Genomic DNA, 13874 nt, shown 5'->3' with positions numbered 1-13874 from the left:
CAACATGGGGACAAGGTGCTTTGGGGTGGGGGGGCCGCGCGGCACCCCCCCATGTTGAGGGCGCGTGGCCTGGTACGGCTCGGGGGGGGGGGGGGGGCGCTCGCTCGCCCCTCCTTTCCTGGCCGGCCGGGTAGCGTGCTCGGACAAGGGTCTGTTGTGGACTTGGGGGGACCCCTACGCCATTTTTTTTCGGTGTTGGGGTTCCCCTTTAAGTCCATACCAGGTGGTGGGGCCAGTGGCGTCCTTCGCGGGCCCCGCCTACCTGGAGACGCGCTCGAAATGAGCGGACTTTCCTCCGCATGTGTGGGCGAGTCCGTTCATTTCAAAAGTATGGCGGATAGTACGGTGGACTTAGTACGCCGTATTAGTCCGCTGAAAAAGTGCCGTGTGTGGGCAAGTAGCCCGTTCGGAAAGTCCGACGGACAGTCTGGCGGGAAGTCCACCAGTCTAAGTCCGTCGGATAGTTGGCTACGTGTGTACGCGGCATAACTCTCACTTTTTTAATATATGCAGCTAGACTTGCATTTATTGCACAGTGTAGGAAGGGTTAGTAATCTCCTTAGTCAACTAGATTTGAATCATTGTTGAAAAATGTGGAACCTTCTAAACCTTTGTTTAATAAATAGAAAACTGTTGTTTCTAGAGGCAAAAAAATTATATGACCTGGACAGGCAATGTCTCATATCCCCTTTTACAACACTGGTCTCGACTAGAGATCATTTGATATACTATACATTTCTACATTGTGTATATCTTGCCCCAGCTAAACTTGCAAAGCCCTATTGTGATAATCCATCTACATACAGGAGATGCACCCAAGTGCATGCAGACTTGCATATTTTTCGGGACTGCCTTGCTATAAGATCCTGGTGCCAGGATATACCGTATTTATCGGCGTATAACATGCACTTTTTTCCCCTTAAAAGCAGGGGAAAATCGTGGGTGCGTGCTATACACCGATCCCCCGAAATTCTGAGCCTCTGGGCGGCTTTCAGCCGCCTTCGGCTCTTCAAGGCGACTTTCGGCCTCCTTCGGCCATTATCGGCGGCTTTCGGCCATCTTCGGCCGTTCTCGCCAACTTTCGGCCGCCTTCGGCTCTTCTCGGCGGCCGAAAGCTGCCGAGAATGGCCGAAGGCGGCCGAAAGCTGGCGAGAAGAGCCGAAGGCGCCGGAGGCCTGCCGAGAACTACCGCACGCCTCTGAGATACACATCCGGCTCTGTATCTCGGCGGCGGCATTTAAAAAAAATAAAAAAACAAATAGCAAAATAAATAGACAAGGCTGCAATGGGGGACAAGACTGCATAAGGCTGCAATGGGGGACAAGACTGCATAAGGCTGCAATGGGGGACAAGACTGCAATGGTGGACAAGGCTGCATAAGGCTGCAATGGTGGACAAGGCTGCAATGGTGGACAAGGCTGCAGATGACACTGATGGGCATATAAATGTAAGTTTTTTTTCCCCGTAAACTTCCCTCCTAAAAGTTTTTTTCCTTAAAATTCCCTCCTAAACTTGCGTGTTATACGCCGGCGCGTGTTATATGCCGATAAATACGGTAATTGCTTGTGTCACATCACTTAGTACCATTCTACTTACTCCTTCCATAAATATCAGTCCCTGAGATTATGGGAAACATTACACCATGAGATGAAATATGCACACCTCTGGGACCTACTTTATTATGTTCAGCTTTTTTAGCATGATTATCTACTATAGATACAGAACTTTTTTTTTTTTATTCAAAAACCGAATCACTGAGTTGGAAAAAGGATCACCCCCTCTCATGTCAGTATTTTGTTGAACCACATTTTGCTTTTATTCACCCTTTTCTCCTTCAACCACTGTGTGGCCATTTTTGCTGTGTGCTTTTTTTGTAATGTTCATGTTGAAATTAAACCTTCTTCCCATTAACAAGTTTCTGGCAGAGAGCAGCAGATTTTCCTCAAGAATTTGATGGTATTTTGCCCATCAAATTTTCTTCTATCCTGACAAGTGCTCTAGTTCCTGCTGCAGAGAAACACCCTAATAACAGGATATTACCATCGCCATGCTTTACTGTATGAAATTAAGTTATTTAGATGGTAAGCTGTATTGGATTTCCACCAGACATATTGTTCGGTGTTAAGTCCAAATCATTAAAATTTTAGTCTGCATGTTGATGAGGACAAGGGCCTCTTCCCCACAACCCTGGCACAATAGCTGTAGGGGTCTTCAGGCTTATCAGAGTCTGGAACCGCCCTTTTAAAAATAAAGGGGCCCCCAAATACTGGCCCTTCCATGTGAATGAATAAGCAATGAATAATATGCAATGCAGATGCTTGACACCAGCCAAAAAAAAACAAAGCCCTCCCATTTCTTACTACAAGTCAGTCTATGCTTTGGGGATGAAGACGGTAGGGTGGATTGAGTAGATTAGCAAAAGAAAACATTGCAGGGCTGTAACCACTTAGTCTACAAAAATGCTGTGTGTATTCAGATGTCCGTAGTAAAGTGCAGAGTACATTTATGGAAGATCAACAGATACTGTATTTTTCTGTACTTGTAGGGTCTTTAACCCTTTCTTAGCCAGAGCAGTTGGTTCCATATTTTTGCACATGTTTAAAAGATCATTTTAGGCCTGAAGACTAGGTAAAACTCTTATAAATTTTCTGAAAGCAGAGACCCTGGAGAATAAAATAATAATAGTAATACTAATAACGAAAAGGTTTATCAAGTGCAAATTTTTAGTAAAAAATAAATATAAGTTAATTTTGGGCACAAAAGTCCAATATTTTACTACATTTTTGGTAAAATATAAAAGATGGGGTTGCACCGAGAAAACATGTACTAAACATGTCAACCCATAAAATTGTGCTCACATATGAAATGATGACAAACTTTGCTACTTAAAAGTCTTTAGATTTAGCAAATAAAAAAATATATATATATATACAACTGCGACACAAGTCATACTATAATTGAAAAATATAATGAAATTGACCATCTTTATAAATCTGCAGTGCTATAATTTTCTGTAAAATGCATTGCAATATGGCAACCTGGAGGCGTTCTGTACTCTATTCTGTAATTTCCTGCTTGTGTGATTGATTTTGGGTCACCCCAAACTGATTTTGGCATGCTCCCAAAGGGAAATCACTTCTAAAGGGATGCAGATCCTGCCACATGTTCCTTATTAGAGCCCTGTAGGTGTAGCAGCTGATTAATAATTATAAAATCACTTCCATACAGATTCACTGCACACATGGACACAGACCAACAAACAGCTATTTCTTCAGAATTACAAAGAAATCTGCAACAAAGTTTGTTAAAATTCCTGCAATCTACATTGATCACCCAGAAGGGAATGTTTTTGTTTAAGAGTAAGTGGAGTTACTCTTTAAAAGCCACTACAGGTCCTCAGTTTAGAGTTAACTGTAAATAATGGACCTAGAATAAGGGCTCTCACTATTCTATTTGACCCCTGAGGTCTCGCCTGCTGTCCACTGAAGCTAGTAGACAACTAAAGTGACAGCCGAAGTGACATAATGCAAGTCATTTCTATGTTCATTTTAGCTAGAGGAGACTGCGAATGGATGTTTTTTTTTTTTTTTTTTTTTTTTTTAATCTTTCTTTATTTTTATTTTTATCATGCTTATTCCATACAAAGAGAAGACATTTTGTTTTTAAATGAAGATACAATAAACAATATACCAAAAATGTACCATCATTCCGTTTCTTTATATATAATATAATAATAATAATAATAATAATATAGACACACAAATAAGGAAGACAACTGCAAAAACAATAAAAACATCAAAAGACCCACAATAGACTCACAAGACATACCGACCGACAAACAACCAACATACAGCTTCATTTCCAATAGCGTTAGTATTGTTCAGATCCCATTATCCTAATTTGTTATAAATCAATCTCCTCATCCCCCCCCCCCCCCCAGTCCCCTCACATGAATGATCATACAGTACATTACATGAATCAAGACAAAAATGCCATATTTTGAAAATAATTTTGGGGGACTCCTCTTATGCTTGTATGCAAGTCTTTCTTTTCTTAATATATCATTTATTTTATTAACCCATTGTTTATAGGTTGGTGGTATATTGGCACTCTACTTTTGTAGAATAAGTTTGTGGGCAAGATAAAGAGATCTAGTCCACATTATATGCACCTCTACAGGTAGACTTTCCTCTGGAATTATTCCCAGTAGTGATAATTTGGCAGTATTTATTATTCCTGTCTGTGATATTGTAAGGTTAAGAATGCTTTCTCCCAGTATCTACGGAGTTTGGGACAATGCCACAGCATATGAATAAGGGAGTCGTTGGATACCAAGCATCTCAGACATAAGGGCGATGTGTTTTCCCTAAGCAAATACTTTTTGTGGGGTATAGTGAGTTCTGTGTAAAATGAAAAAGCTGGGACAATTGCTGTGATGATGAAATCGATACCTCAGGTAGAATCTCCATAGCTCAAGTCCACTCATCCACACTAAGATTCAACAGGCCCTTTTCCCAATGAATAAGACTCTTAGCTTGACCATCTGTCTTCACTACATTTAATAATATGTGATGGAGGTCCCCTATTAACCCTCGTTTTATAACCCACACTGAAGTTGCTTTCAATAGGATCTCTGATGGACTATTGTAGCTGGAATGTTGGGGCTTGGCTTTTTAGTGCGTGGCGAATCTGAAGGTACTGAAAAAAATTACCCTGTGATAAATGGAAATGTTCTTCCAGTATACTGAAGGGCAATAAAATATCCCCTTCAAATAACTGATACAGAAAAGTTAACCCAGCCCTTTTCCATTCTGGGAATTCTGGTATTATATTCAACTCAGGTAAGCAGTAGTTCTCCCGTTATGGCATATGTGTTGTATATCCCTTATGCTGTGTAATCATGCATATTATTTCCCATAATTTATGAATTAAATAGAAAGTTGAGAATTTTCTCTTCTCATAGAATCTGTGAGACACTATTCACTGTACTAATGGTAATGGTTTAAATCTTGATCGTCTACCTCCTCCCAGCCACACCAATGTTGAATTTGTGCTGCCATGAAGTATAATCTTGAGTTAGGAATCACTATTCCCCCTCTATCTTTTGCCTGTTGCAGGGTTTCAAGTTTAATTCTTGGTTTACCATGTTTCCATATAAGATCTCTGAAAGTCACATCTATTGTCCTAAATAATTTTGATGTCAACCAAACTGGATAATTATGTAGTAAAACTAACAGTTGGGGGAGCCACACAATCTTGACCAGATTTGCTCTCCCTATCATAGTCAATGGGAATTTGCTCCAGGTTTTACTTTGTTGCCTAAATTTACCTAGAAGAGGAAGCATATTTTTGTCTATATAATCCTTAACATTTGGGGTAATTAACACCCCTAAGTACTTAAATGACAAAACATATTTCATCTGGTGAATCTGGTGTGGAGTCTCCAATTGTATTGGATCAATAGGCATTATTATGGATTGTTCCCAGTTAATATTGAATCCTGAGAATATACTAAAACAGTCAATAAGTGAGATAAAAACCAAAAAGAAAATACAGCGCTGTTCCTATGTAGACTTAATATGAAATAATAAAACAATAATGACAAAAAATTGTGAAAATAAATTGTAAATGCAGCAGCAACTTTAACCGTGAGATACCCACAATTCAAATAATTATTCCCAAATAAGCTGCGCTATACTGATCTGATAAATGCTAAGTGAAGCAAATAAGTATATAAATAAAACATAAAATCAAAAATTTAACAGAGTGCAAACAGGGAAATGCATATACTAATGTTCAGATATTAGTTCATCATCCCATCAACAAAAAATTTTTGCTTGTAATCTCCAACGTGTTTTAAGCACACCACACCAATATAGGAAAAGTGTCATCAGAGTTTGCAGGAGAAAAGAGGACTTCCACCACCAACACTACTGCCGCTTACCAGCTACACTGATCCAATCTCAGAGACCAGATATCGCCAAATCAAAAAACACTTCCTCTGAGCCTGGACTGCATGGAGGGTGTATCCCCTTTAAGTGCTTGTTTCAAGTGGTTAGAAGAATCCTACGGCCACACCGCTCGTTGGTTCAAATGGTTTAGAAGAATCCTACGGCCACACCGCTCATTGCCCAGCACATATAATAACGAAAGGAATCGCCATAGTGTGATATAGTCATTAAATTTAATAAATTAAAAAAGATTGCACTTACATCAAATAGAAAAAACTTCGCTTTTTAAAAACAAACAGATTCGCCGGCCGGCTTAGTAGCGCTGCCCGTCGCTTCCGGGTCCAGCGTAGATCGCGGTGACGTCAGTACGTCGCTCCTCCCTACGCCGTTTCGTTAAAGGTAACGTCTTCCAGGGGCACAGGCGGCGTACTGACTCACCGCATTAAGTAGCACTATGTACAATTAACTCCGCCCCGCTCTGAGCTTCTATTGACCATGTCAGTTAAGGGCGAAATTTCCTGTAATGTGGGCGGAAATGAGATCACTTCCGCCACATGTAATCAACTGTATTATAAACACCATCGGCCATATTAGATCGAAAAGTGACCATATTAGATCTGGGCAAAAATTACCTTATATCAAACCGAACGCCAGGACATGCACTGATCTTGCGGTCAGCACATTCCAAATCAATAGGCATATCAGAACAAGGAAAGAATTAGTTAATTTAGAACATAAAAAAGAATATATAAATTATCTAAAAAATAAAATAAAAATTTAAATTATTTTAAAAGACAAATATATATATATATATAAAGAATATGACAAAAGAAAAAAAGGGTTTAATTCCCTTACATTGTTATTTCTACCTATAGGATTACCAGCCTCTATTCTACACATCTCTGGGGGGAACTTATAAAAAATATATATAAGGACCCCATTTACTTCAAATGGATCGTATATGGTGTGTCAAAAACCTTTCTTTCAAAATTGTTTATTAGTGGGCTATTTATGTAAATTGCCACCCCACAGGTAATAATAACAAACGTTAATTTGCTATCATAATAGTGGGGCTCTCTAAAGACACCTCAAGAGAAAATTTTTTATTTTATCAGAAAAAAATAGTGAAAATAAATGGAGAATACGTTTCACATAACTTGGTCATAGAGAAACTCACAGTGGGTTCACAGCTTATCTCATCACCTGCCATCTAACTGTTATCAATAAAAGCATTAACGTCCACTTCCACATTAAGGCCATACGGACTCGGAGTATAACAACGTACCCTATGTATCCAAGTCATTTCTAACTTGGATAATTCTCTTACCAGAGAGCTTCCACTCCAATGAGCACTGTATTTATCTATTCCCAGGAACAACGTATTAGCTGGGTTACGATTATGATGGATAGCATAATGTTTTGACACTGAGTGGAATCTGAACCCGTTTCGTATATTAGTTAGATGTTCACCCAAACGTACCTGCATGGTGCGTTTGGTCCTGCCTATATATTGGAACCCACAGGGACATTGTAAAAGATACACCACCCCCCGTGGAACTACATGTAATGAACGGTTCGATTTTGTGTTCCCTAGATGTACTTGTGGAAATAAATGATTCAGTTTTCCTCTGTTTATTTTTATTTAGTGCCCAAATTTGACATTTGCGACACTGATGATATCCTGACATGTTCTGGAAAACAGATATCCTCTTAGTGGGCAGATCTACAACATTCGGAGCGATTCTATCTCGGAGCGAAGGTGCTCCCCTGAACACCATCTGAGGTTTAGCCGGTAAAAAAGTTTTAATGATCCTATCATTACCCAACAGATGGCAATGTTTACAAAGCAGTTTTTTAATATGGTAATGTTGAGTTGAAAATGTGGTGATGAAAGGTATAGCCGGTCTCTCCCTCTTTTTCTTATTATTGTTTGGGCCTACAGTTAACAAGATAGAACGATCGATCTCTCCTATTTGATGCATTATCTGATTCAACGACTCAACCTCATAGCCCTTCTCTATTAATCTGTTTTTAATTATATCTGCCTGCAGCTTATAATCAGCAAGGTCAGTACAGTTTCGCCTCATTCTCAAAAATTGACTCTTTGGGACTGAGTCCAACCATACCTCATGATGGCAACTCCCTTTAGGTATAAACGCATTCCTATCAGTCTTCTTGAAAAAAGAGACTGTCTTAAGTGTATCACCATTCTTCCAAATCGTTAGATCCAAAAAATTTATTTTTTCTTGATTAGCCTCATATGTGAACTTAATACCTCTCTCATTATTGTTTAAGTTCATAAAGAATTCTTCCAATTCCAAAACTGTCCCATCCCATAGGAGGAGGACGTCATCTATATATCTAGACCAAAAGGACAGATAAGGACTCTTGTTCTTATAGACGACGTCCTCCTCCCACTTGGCCAAAAACAAATTGGCGAGGCTGGGGGCATATTTCGCCCCCATAGCTACACCACTAATTTGTCGGTAGTATTCTTGTTCAAACCAAAAATAATTATGATTGGCCGCGTACTCCAAAAGATCCATAATGAATGTTTGTTGCACCTTAGGTGTAGTGGAGAAACCCTCCAAAAAGTATTTTACCGCAGAAATTCCCATGGCATGCGGAATTATAGTGTACAAGGAAGACACATCTGCTGTTACTAGGAAGGTAGAGGCACCCACTTTTAATTCTGACAGTAAATTAATTACATGTCTGGTGTCCTTGATGTAATAAAGGTTTAAAATATGCACCTCCTAAGAAATTAAATAAGTTTCAAACGTATATGGACATACATAAGTATGTCCGTACTATCAATATAAAGAGACACTTTACGCTTACTCCAACTATTCAATATGAAAGTACGCAACAGGAATACACACACACAGGTCTCTCCAATGCATCTACTTTTAACCCCCCTGGCGTATTGGCCCCATCGGTTAGGGTCTTTAGAGATGTTCTTCTACGTGATTTAGAGTCCATTAAAATTAAAAATATTAAAATGGAAAAAAACTTAGAAGAGGGTTTAGACTCATTATGCCAGATGAAAAATCTGGTAATACGCCCAACGGATAAGGGGGGGGGGGAATAGTTGTTTTGGACCGCAAAGATTACCTGGCGGAGATGCATAGGATAGTGGACGATAAAGACACTTATATGATCCTCCCGGGTAATCCGGTAACCCAATACAAAAAAACGTTGCAATTATTGGTGGACAAGGGTTCTCGTTTGAGTATATTAAATGAAAAAGAAAAAACCTTTTTGATCCCTAAAGCACCACGTACCCCAGTTCTGTATTACCTTCCCAAGATCCACAAGAGTCTTACTTGCCCCCCGGGCCGTCAGATTGTGAGTGGTATTGACTCCGTCACGGCCCGGGTGGGTAAGTATATAGATTTCTTTCTTCAACCCTTGGTTCAGTGTATGCCATCATACATCAAGGACACCAGACATGTAATTAATTTACTGTCAGAATTAAAAGTGGGTGCCTCTACCTTCGTAGTAACAGCAGATGTGTCTTCCTTGTACACTATAATTCCGCATGCCATGGGAATTTCTGCAGTAAAATACTTTTTGGAGGGTTTCTCCACTACACCTAAGGTGCAACAAACATTCATTATGGATCTTTTGGAGTACGCGGCCAATCATAATTATTTTTGGTTTGAACAAGTATACTACCGACAAATTCGTGGTGTAGCTATGGGGGCGAAATATGCCCCCAGCCTCGCCAATTTGTTTTTGGCCAAGTGGGAGGAGGACGTCGTCTATAAGGACAAGAGTCCTTATCTGTCCTTTTGGGCTAGATATATAGATGACGTCCTCCTCCTATGGGATGGGACAGTTTTGGAATTGGAAGAATTCTTTATGAACTTAAACAATAATGAGAGAGGTATTAAGTTCACATATGAGGCTAATCAAGAAAAAATAAATTTTTTGGATCTAACGATTTGGAAGAATGGTGATACACTTAAGACAGTCTCTTTTTTCAAGAAGACTGATAGGAATGCGTTTATACCTAAAGGCAGTTGCCATCAAGAGGTATGGTTGGACTCAGTCCCAAAGAGTCAATTTTTGAGAATGAGGCGAAACTGTACTGACCTTGCTGATTATAAGCTGCAGGCAGATATAAATAAAAACAGATTAATAGAGAAGGGCTATGAGGTTGAGTCGTTGAATCAGATAATGCATCAAATAGGAGAGATCGATCGTTCTATCTTTTTAACTGTAGGCCCAAACAATAATAAGAAAAAGAGGGAGAGACCGGCTATACCTTTCATCACCACATTTTCAACTCAACATTACCTCATTAAAAAACTGCTTTGTAAACATTGCCATCTGTTGGGTAATGATAGGATCATTAAAACTTTTTTACCGGCTAAACCTCAGATGGTGTTCAGGGGAGCACCTTCGCTCCGAGATAGAATCGCTCCGAATGTTGTAGATCCGCCCACTAAGAGGATATCTTTTTCCAGAACATGTCAGGATATCATCAGTGTCGCAAATGTCAAATTTGGGCACTAAATAAAAATAAACAGAGGAAAACTGAATCATTTATTTCCACAAGTACATCTACAGTGGTGTGAAAAAGTGTTTGCCCCCTTCCTCATTTCCTGTTCCTTTGCATGTTTGTCACACTTAAGTGTTTCGGAACATCAAACCAATTTAAACAATAGTCAAGGACAACACAAGTAAACACAAAATGCAATTTGTAAATGAAGGTGTTTATTATTAAAGGTGAAAAAAAATCCAAACCATCATGGCCCTGTGTGAAAAAGTGATTGCCCCCTAAACCTAATAACTGGTTGGGCCACCCTTAGCAGCAACAACTGCAACCAAGCGTTTGCGATAACGTGCAATGAGGCTTTTACAGCGTCCTGGAGGAATTTTGGCCCACTCATCTTTGCAGAATTGTCCTAATTCAGTTACATTAGAGGGTTTTCGAGCATGAACGGCCTTTTTAAGGTCATACCACAACATCTCAATAGGATTCAGGTCAGGACTTTGGCTAGGCCACTCCAAAGTCTTCATTTTGTTTTTCTTCAGCCATTCGGTGGTGGACTTGCTGGTGTGTTTAGGATCATTGTCCTGCTGCAGAACCCAAGTTCGTTTCAGCTTGAGTACACGAACAGATGGTCGGACATTCTCCTTCAGGATCTCTTGGTAGACAGCAGAATTCATAGTTCCTTTTATCACGGCAAGTCTTCCAGGTCCTGAAGCAGCAAAACAGCCCCAGACCATCACACTACCACCACCATATTTTACTGTTGGTATAATGTTCTTTTTATGAAATGCAGTGTTCCTTCTACGCCAGATATACTTGGACACACACCTTCCAAAGAGTTCCACTTTTGTCTCATCGGTCCACAGAATGTTGTCCCAAAAGTCTTGGGGATCATCAAGATGTGTTGTGGAGAAATTGAGACGAGCTTTGATGTTCTTTTTGCTCAGCAGTGGTTTTCTCCTTAGAACTCTGCCATGCAGGCCATTTTTGCCCAGTCTTTTCCTGATGGTGGAGGCATGAACGCTGACCTTAACTGAGGCAAGTGAGGCCTGCAGTTCCTTGGACATTGTTGTGGGGTCTTTTGTGACCTCTTGGATGAGTCGTCGCTGCGCTCTTGGGGTAATTTTGGGCGGCCGGCCACTCCTGGGAAGGTTCACCACTGTTCCATGTCTTCGCCATTTGTGGATAATGGCTCTCACTGTGGTTCGCTGGATTCCCAAAGCTTTGGAAATGGCTTTATAACCCTTTTCAGACTGATAGATCTCAATTACTTTCTTTCTCAATTGTTCCTGAATTTCTTTGGGTCTCGGCATGATGTGTAGCTTTTAAGGATCTTCTGGTGGACCTTACTGTGTCAAGCAGCTCCTATTTAAGTGATGCCTTGATTGTGAACAGGTGTGGCAATAATCAGGCCTGGGTGTGGCTAGAGAAATTGAACTCAGGTGTGGACAACCACAGTTATAGTATGTTTTAACAAGGGGGGCAATCACTTTTTCACACAGGGCCATGATGGTTTGGATTTTTTTTCACCTTTAATAATAAACACCTTCATTTACAAATTGCATTTTGTGTTTACTTGTGTTATCCTTGACTATTGTTTAAATTGGTTTGATGTTCCGAAACACTTAAGTGTGACAAACATGCAAAGGAACAGGAAATGAGGAAGGGGGCAAACACTTTTTCACACCACTGTAGGGAACACAAAATCGAACCGTTCATTACATGTAGTTCCACGGGGGTGGTGTATCTTTTACAATGTCCCTGTGGGTTCCAATATATAGGCAGGACCAAACGCACCATGCAGGTACGTTTGAGTGAACATCTAACTAATATACGAAACGGGTTCAGATTCCACTCAGTGTCAAAACATTATGCTATCCATCATAATCGTAACCCAGCTAATACGTTGTTCCTGGGAATAGATAAATACAGTGCTCATTGGAGGGGAAGCTCTCTGGTAAGAGAATTATCCAAGTTAGAAATGACTTGGATATATAGGGTACGTTGTTATACTCCGTATGGCCTTAATGTGGAAGTGGACGTTAATGCTTTTATTGATAACAGTTAGATGGCAGGTGATGAGATAAGCTGTGAACCCACTGTGAGTTTCTCTATGACCAAGTTATGTGAAACGTATTCTCCATTTATTTTCACTATTTTTTTCTGATAAAATAAAAATTTTTCTCTTGAGGTGTCTTTAGAGAGCCCCACTATTATGATAGCAAATTAACGTTTGTTATTATTACCTGTGGGGTGGCAATTTACATAAATAGCCCACTAATAAACAATTTTGAAAGAAATGTTTTTGACACACCATATACGATCCATTTGAAGTAAATGGGGTCCTTATATATATATTTTTATAAGTTCCCCACAGAGATGTGTAGAATAGAGGCTGGTAATCCTATAGGTAGAAATAACAATGTAAGGGAATTAAACCCTTTTTTTCTTTTGTCATATTCTTTATATATATATTTTTGTCTTTTAAAATAATTTAAATTTTTATTTTATTTTTTTAGATAATTTATATATTCTTTTTTATGTTCTAAATTAATTAATTCTTTCCTTGTTCCGATATGCCTATTGATTTGGAATGTGCTGACCGCAAGGTCAGTGCATGTCCTGGCGTTCGGTTTGATATAAGGTAATTTTTGCCCAGATCTAATATGGTCACTTTTCAATCTAATATGGCCGATGGTGTTTATAATACAGTTGATTACATGTGGCGGAAGTGATCTCATTTCCGCCCACATTACAGGGAATTTCGCCCTTAACTGACATGGTCAATAGAAGCTCAGAGCGGGGCGGAGTTAATTGTACATAGTGCTACTTAATGCGGTGAGTCAGTACGCCGCCTGTGCCCCTGGAAGACGTTACCTTTAACGAAACGGCGTAGGGAGGAGCGACGTACTGACGTCACCGAGATCTACGCTGGACCCGGAAGCGACGGGCAGCGTTACTAAGCCGGCCGGCGAATCTGTTTGTTTTTAAAAAGCGAAGTTTTTTCTATTTGATGTAAGTGCAATCTTTTTTAATTTATTAAATTTAATGACTATATCACACTATGGCGATTCCTTTCGTTATTATATGTGCTGGGCAATGAGCGGTGTGGCCGTAGGATTCTTCTAAACCATTTGAACCAATGAGCAGTGTGGCCGTAGGATTCTTCTAACCACTTGAAACAAGCACTTAAAGGGGATACACCCTCCATGCAGTCCAGGCTCAGAGGAAGTGTTTTTTGATTTGGCGATATCTGGTCTCTGAGATGGGATCAGTGTAGCTGGTAAGCGGCAGTAGTGTTGGTGGTGGAAGTCCTCTTTTCTCCTGCAAACTCTGATGACACTTTTCCTATATTGGTGTGGTGTGCTTAAAACACGTTGGAGATTAGAAGCAAAACATTTTTGTTGATGGGATGATGAACT

General features: G+C 39.9%; 1 protein-coding gene across 3 annotated transcripts in view; it reads left to right on the top strand.

The window, feature by feature from the left end:
- Nucleotides 1-13874, top strand: part of MLC1 (modulator of VRAC current 1) — a 125931-nt gene that overhangs the window by 70518 nt on the left and 41539 nt on the right. The gene's annotated exons all lie outside the window — the stretch shown is intronic.

The sequence above is a fragment of the Lithobates pipiens genome, unplaced genomic scaffold (genome assembly GCF_037356315.1).
Source record: "Lithobates pipiens isolate NorthernLeopardFrog02 unplaced genomic scaffold, aLitPip1_a1.2 Scaffold_8, whole genome shotgun sequence".
Classification (NCBI taxonomy): Eukaryota; Metazoa; Chordata; class Amphibia; order Anura; family Ranidae; genus Lithobates; species Lithobates pipiens.
This window is presented reverse-complemented; position numbering and strand designations above follow the sequence as displayed.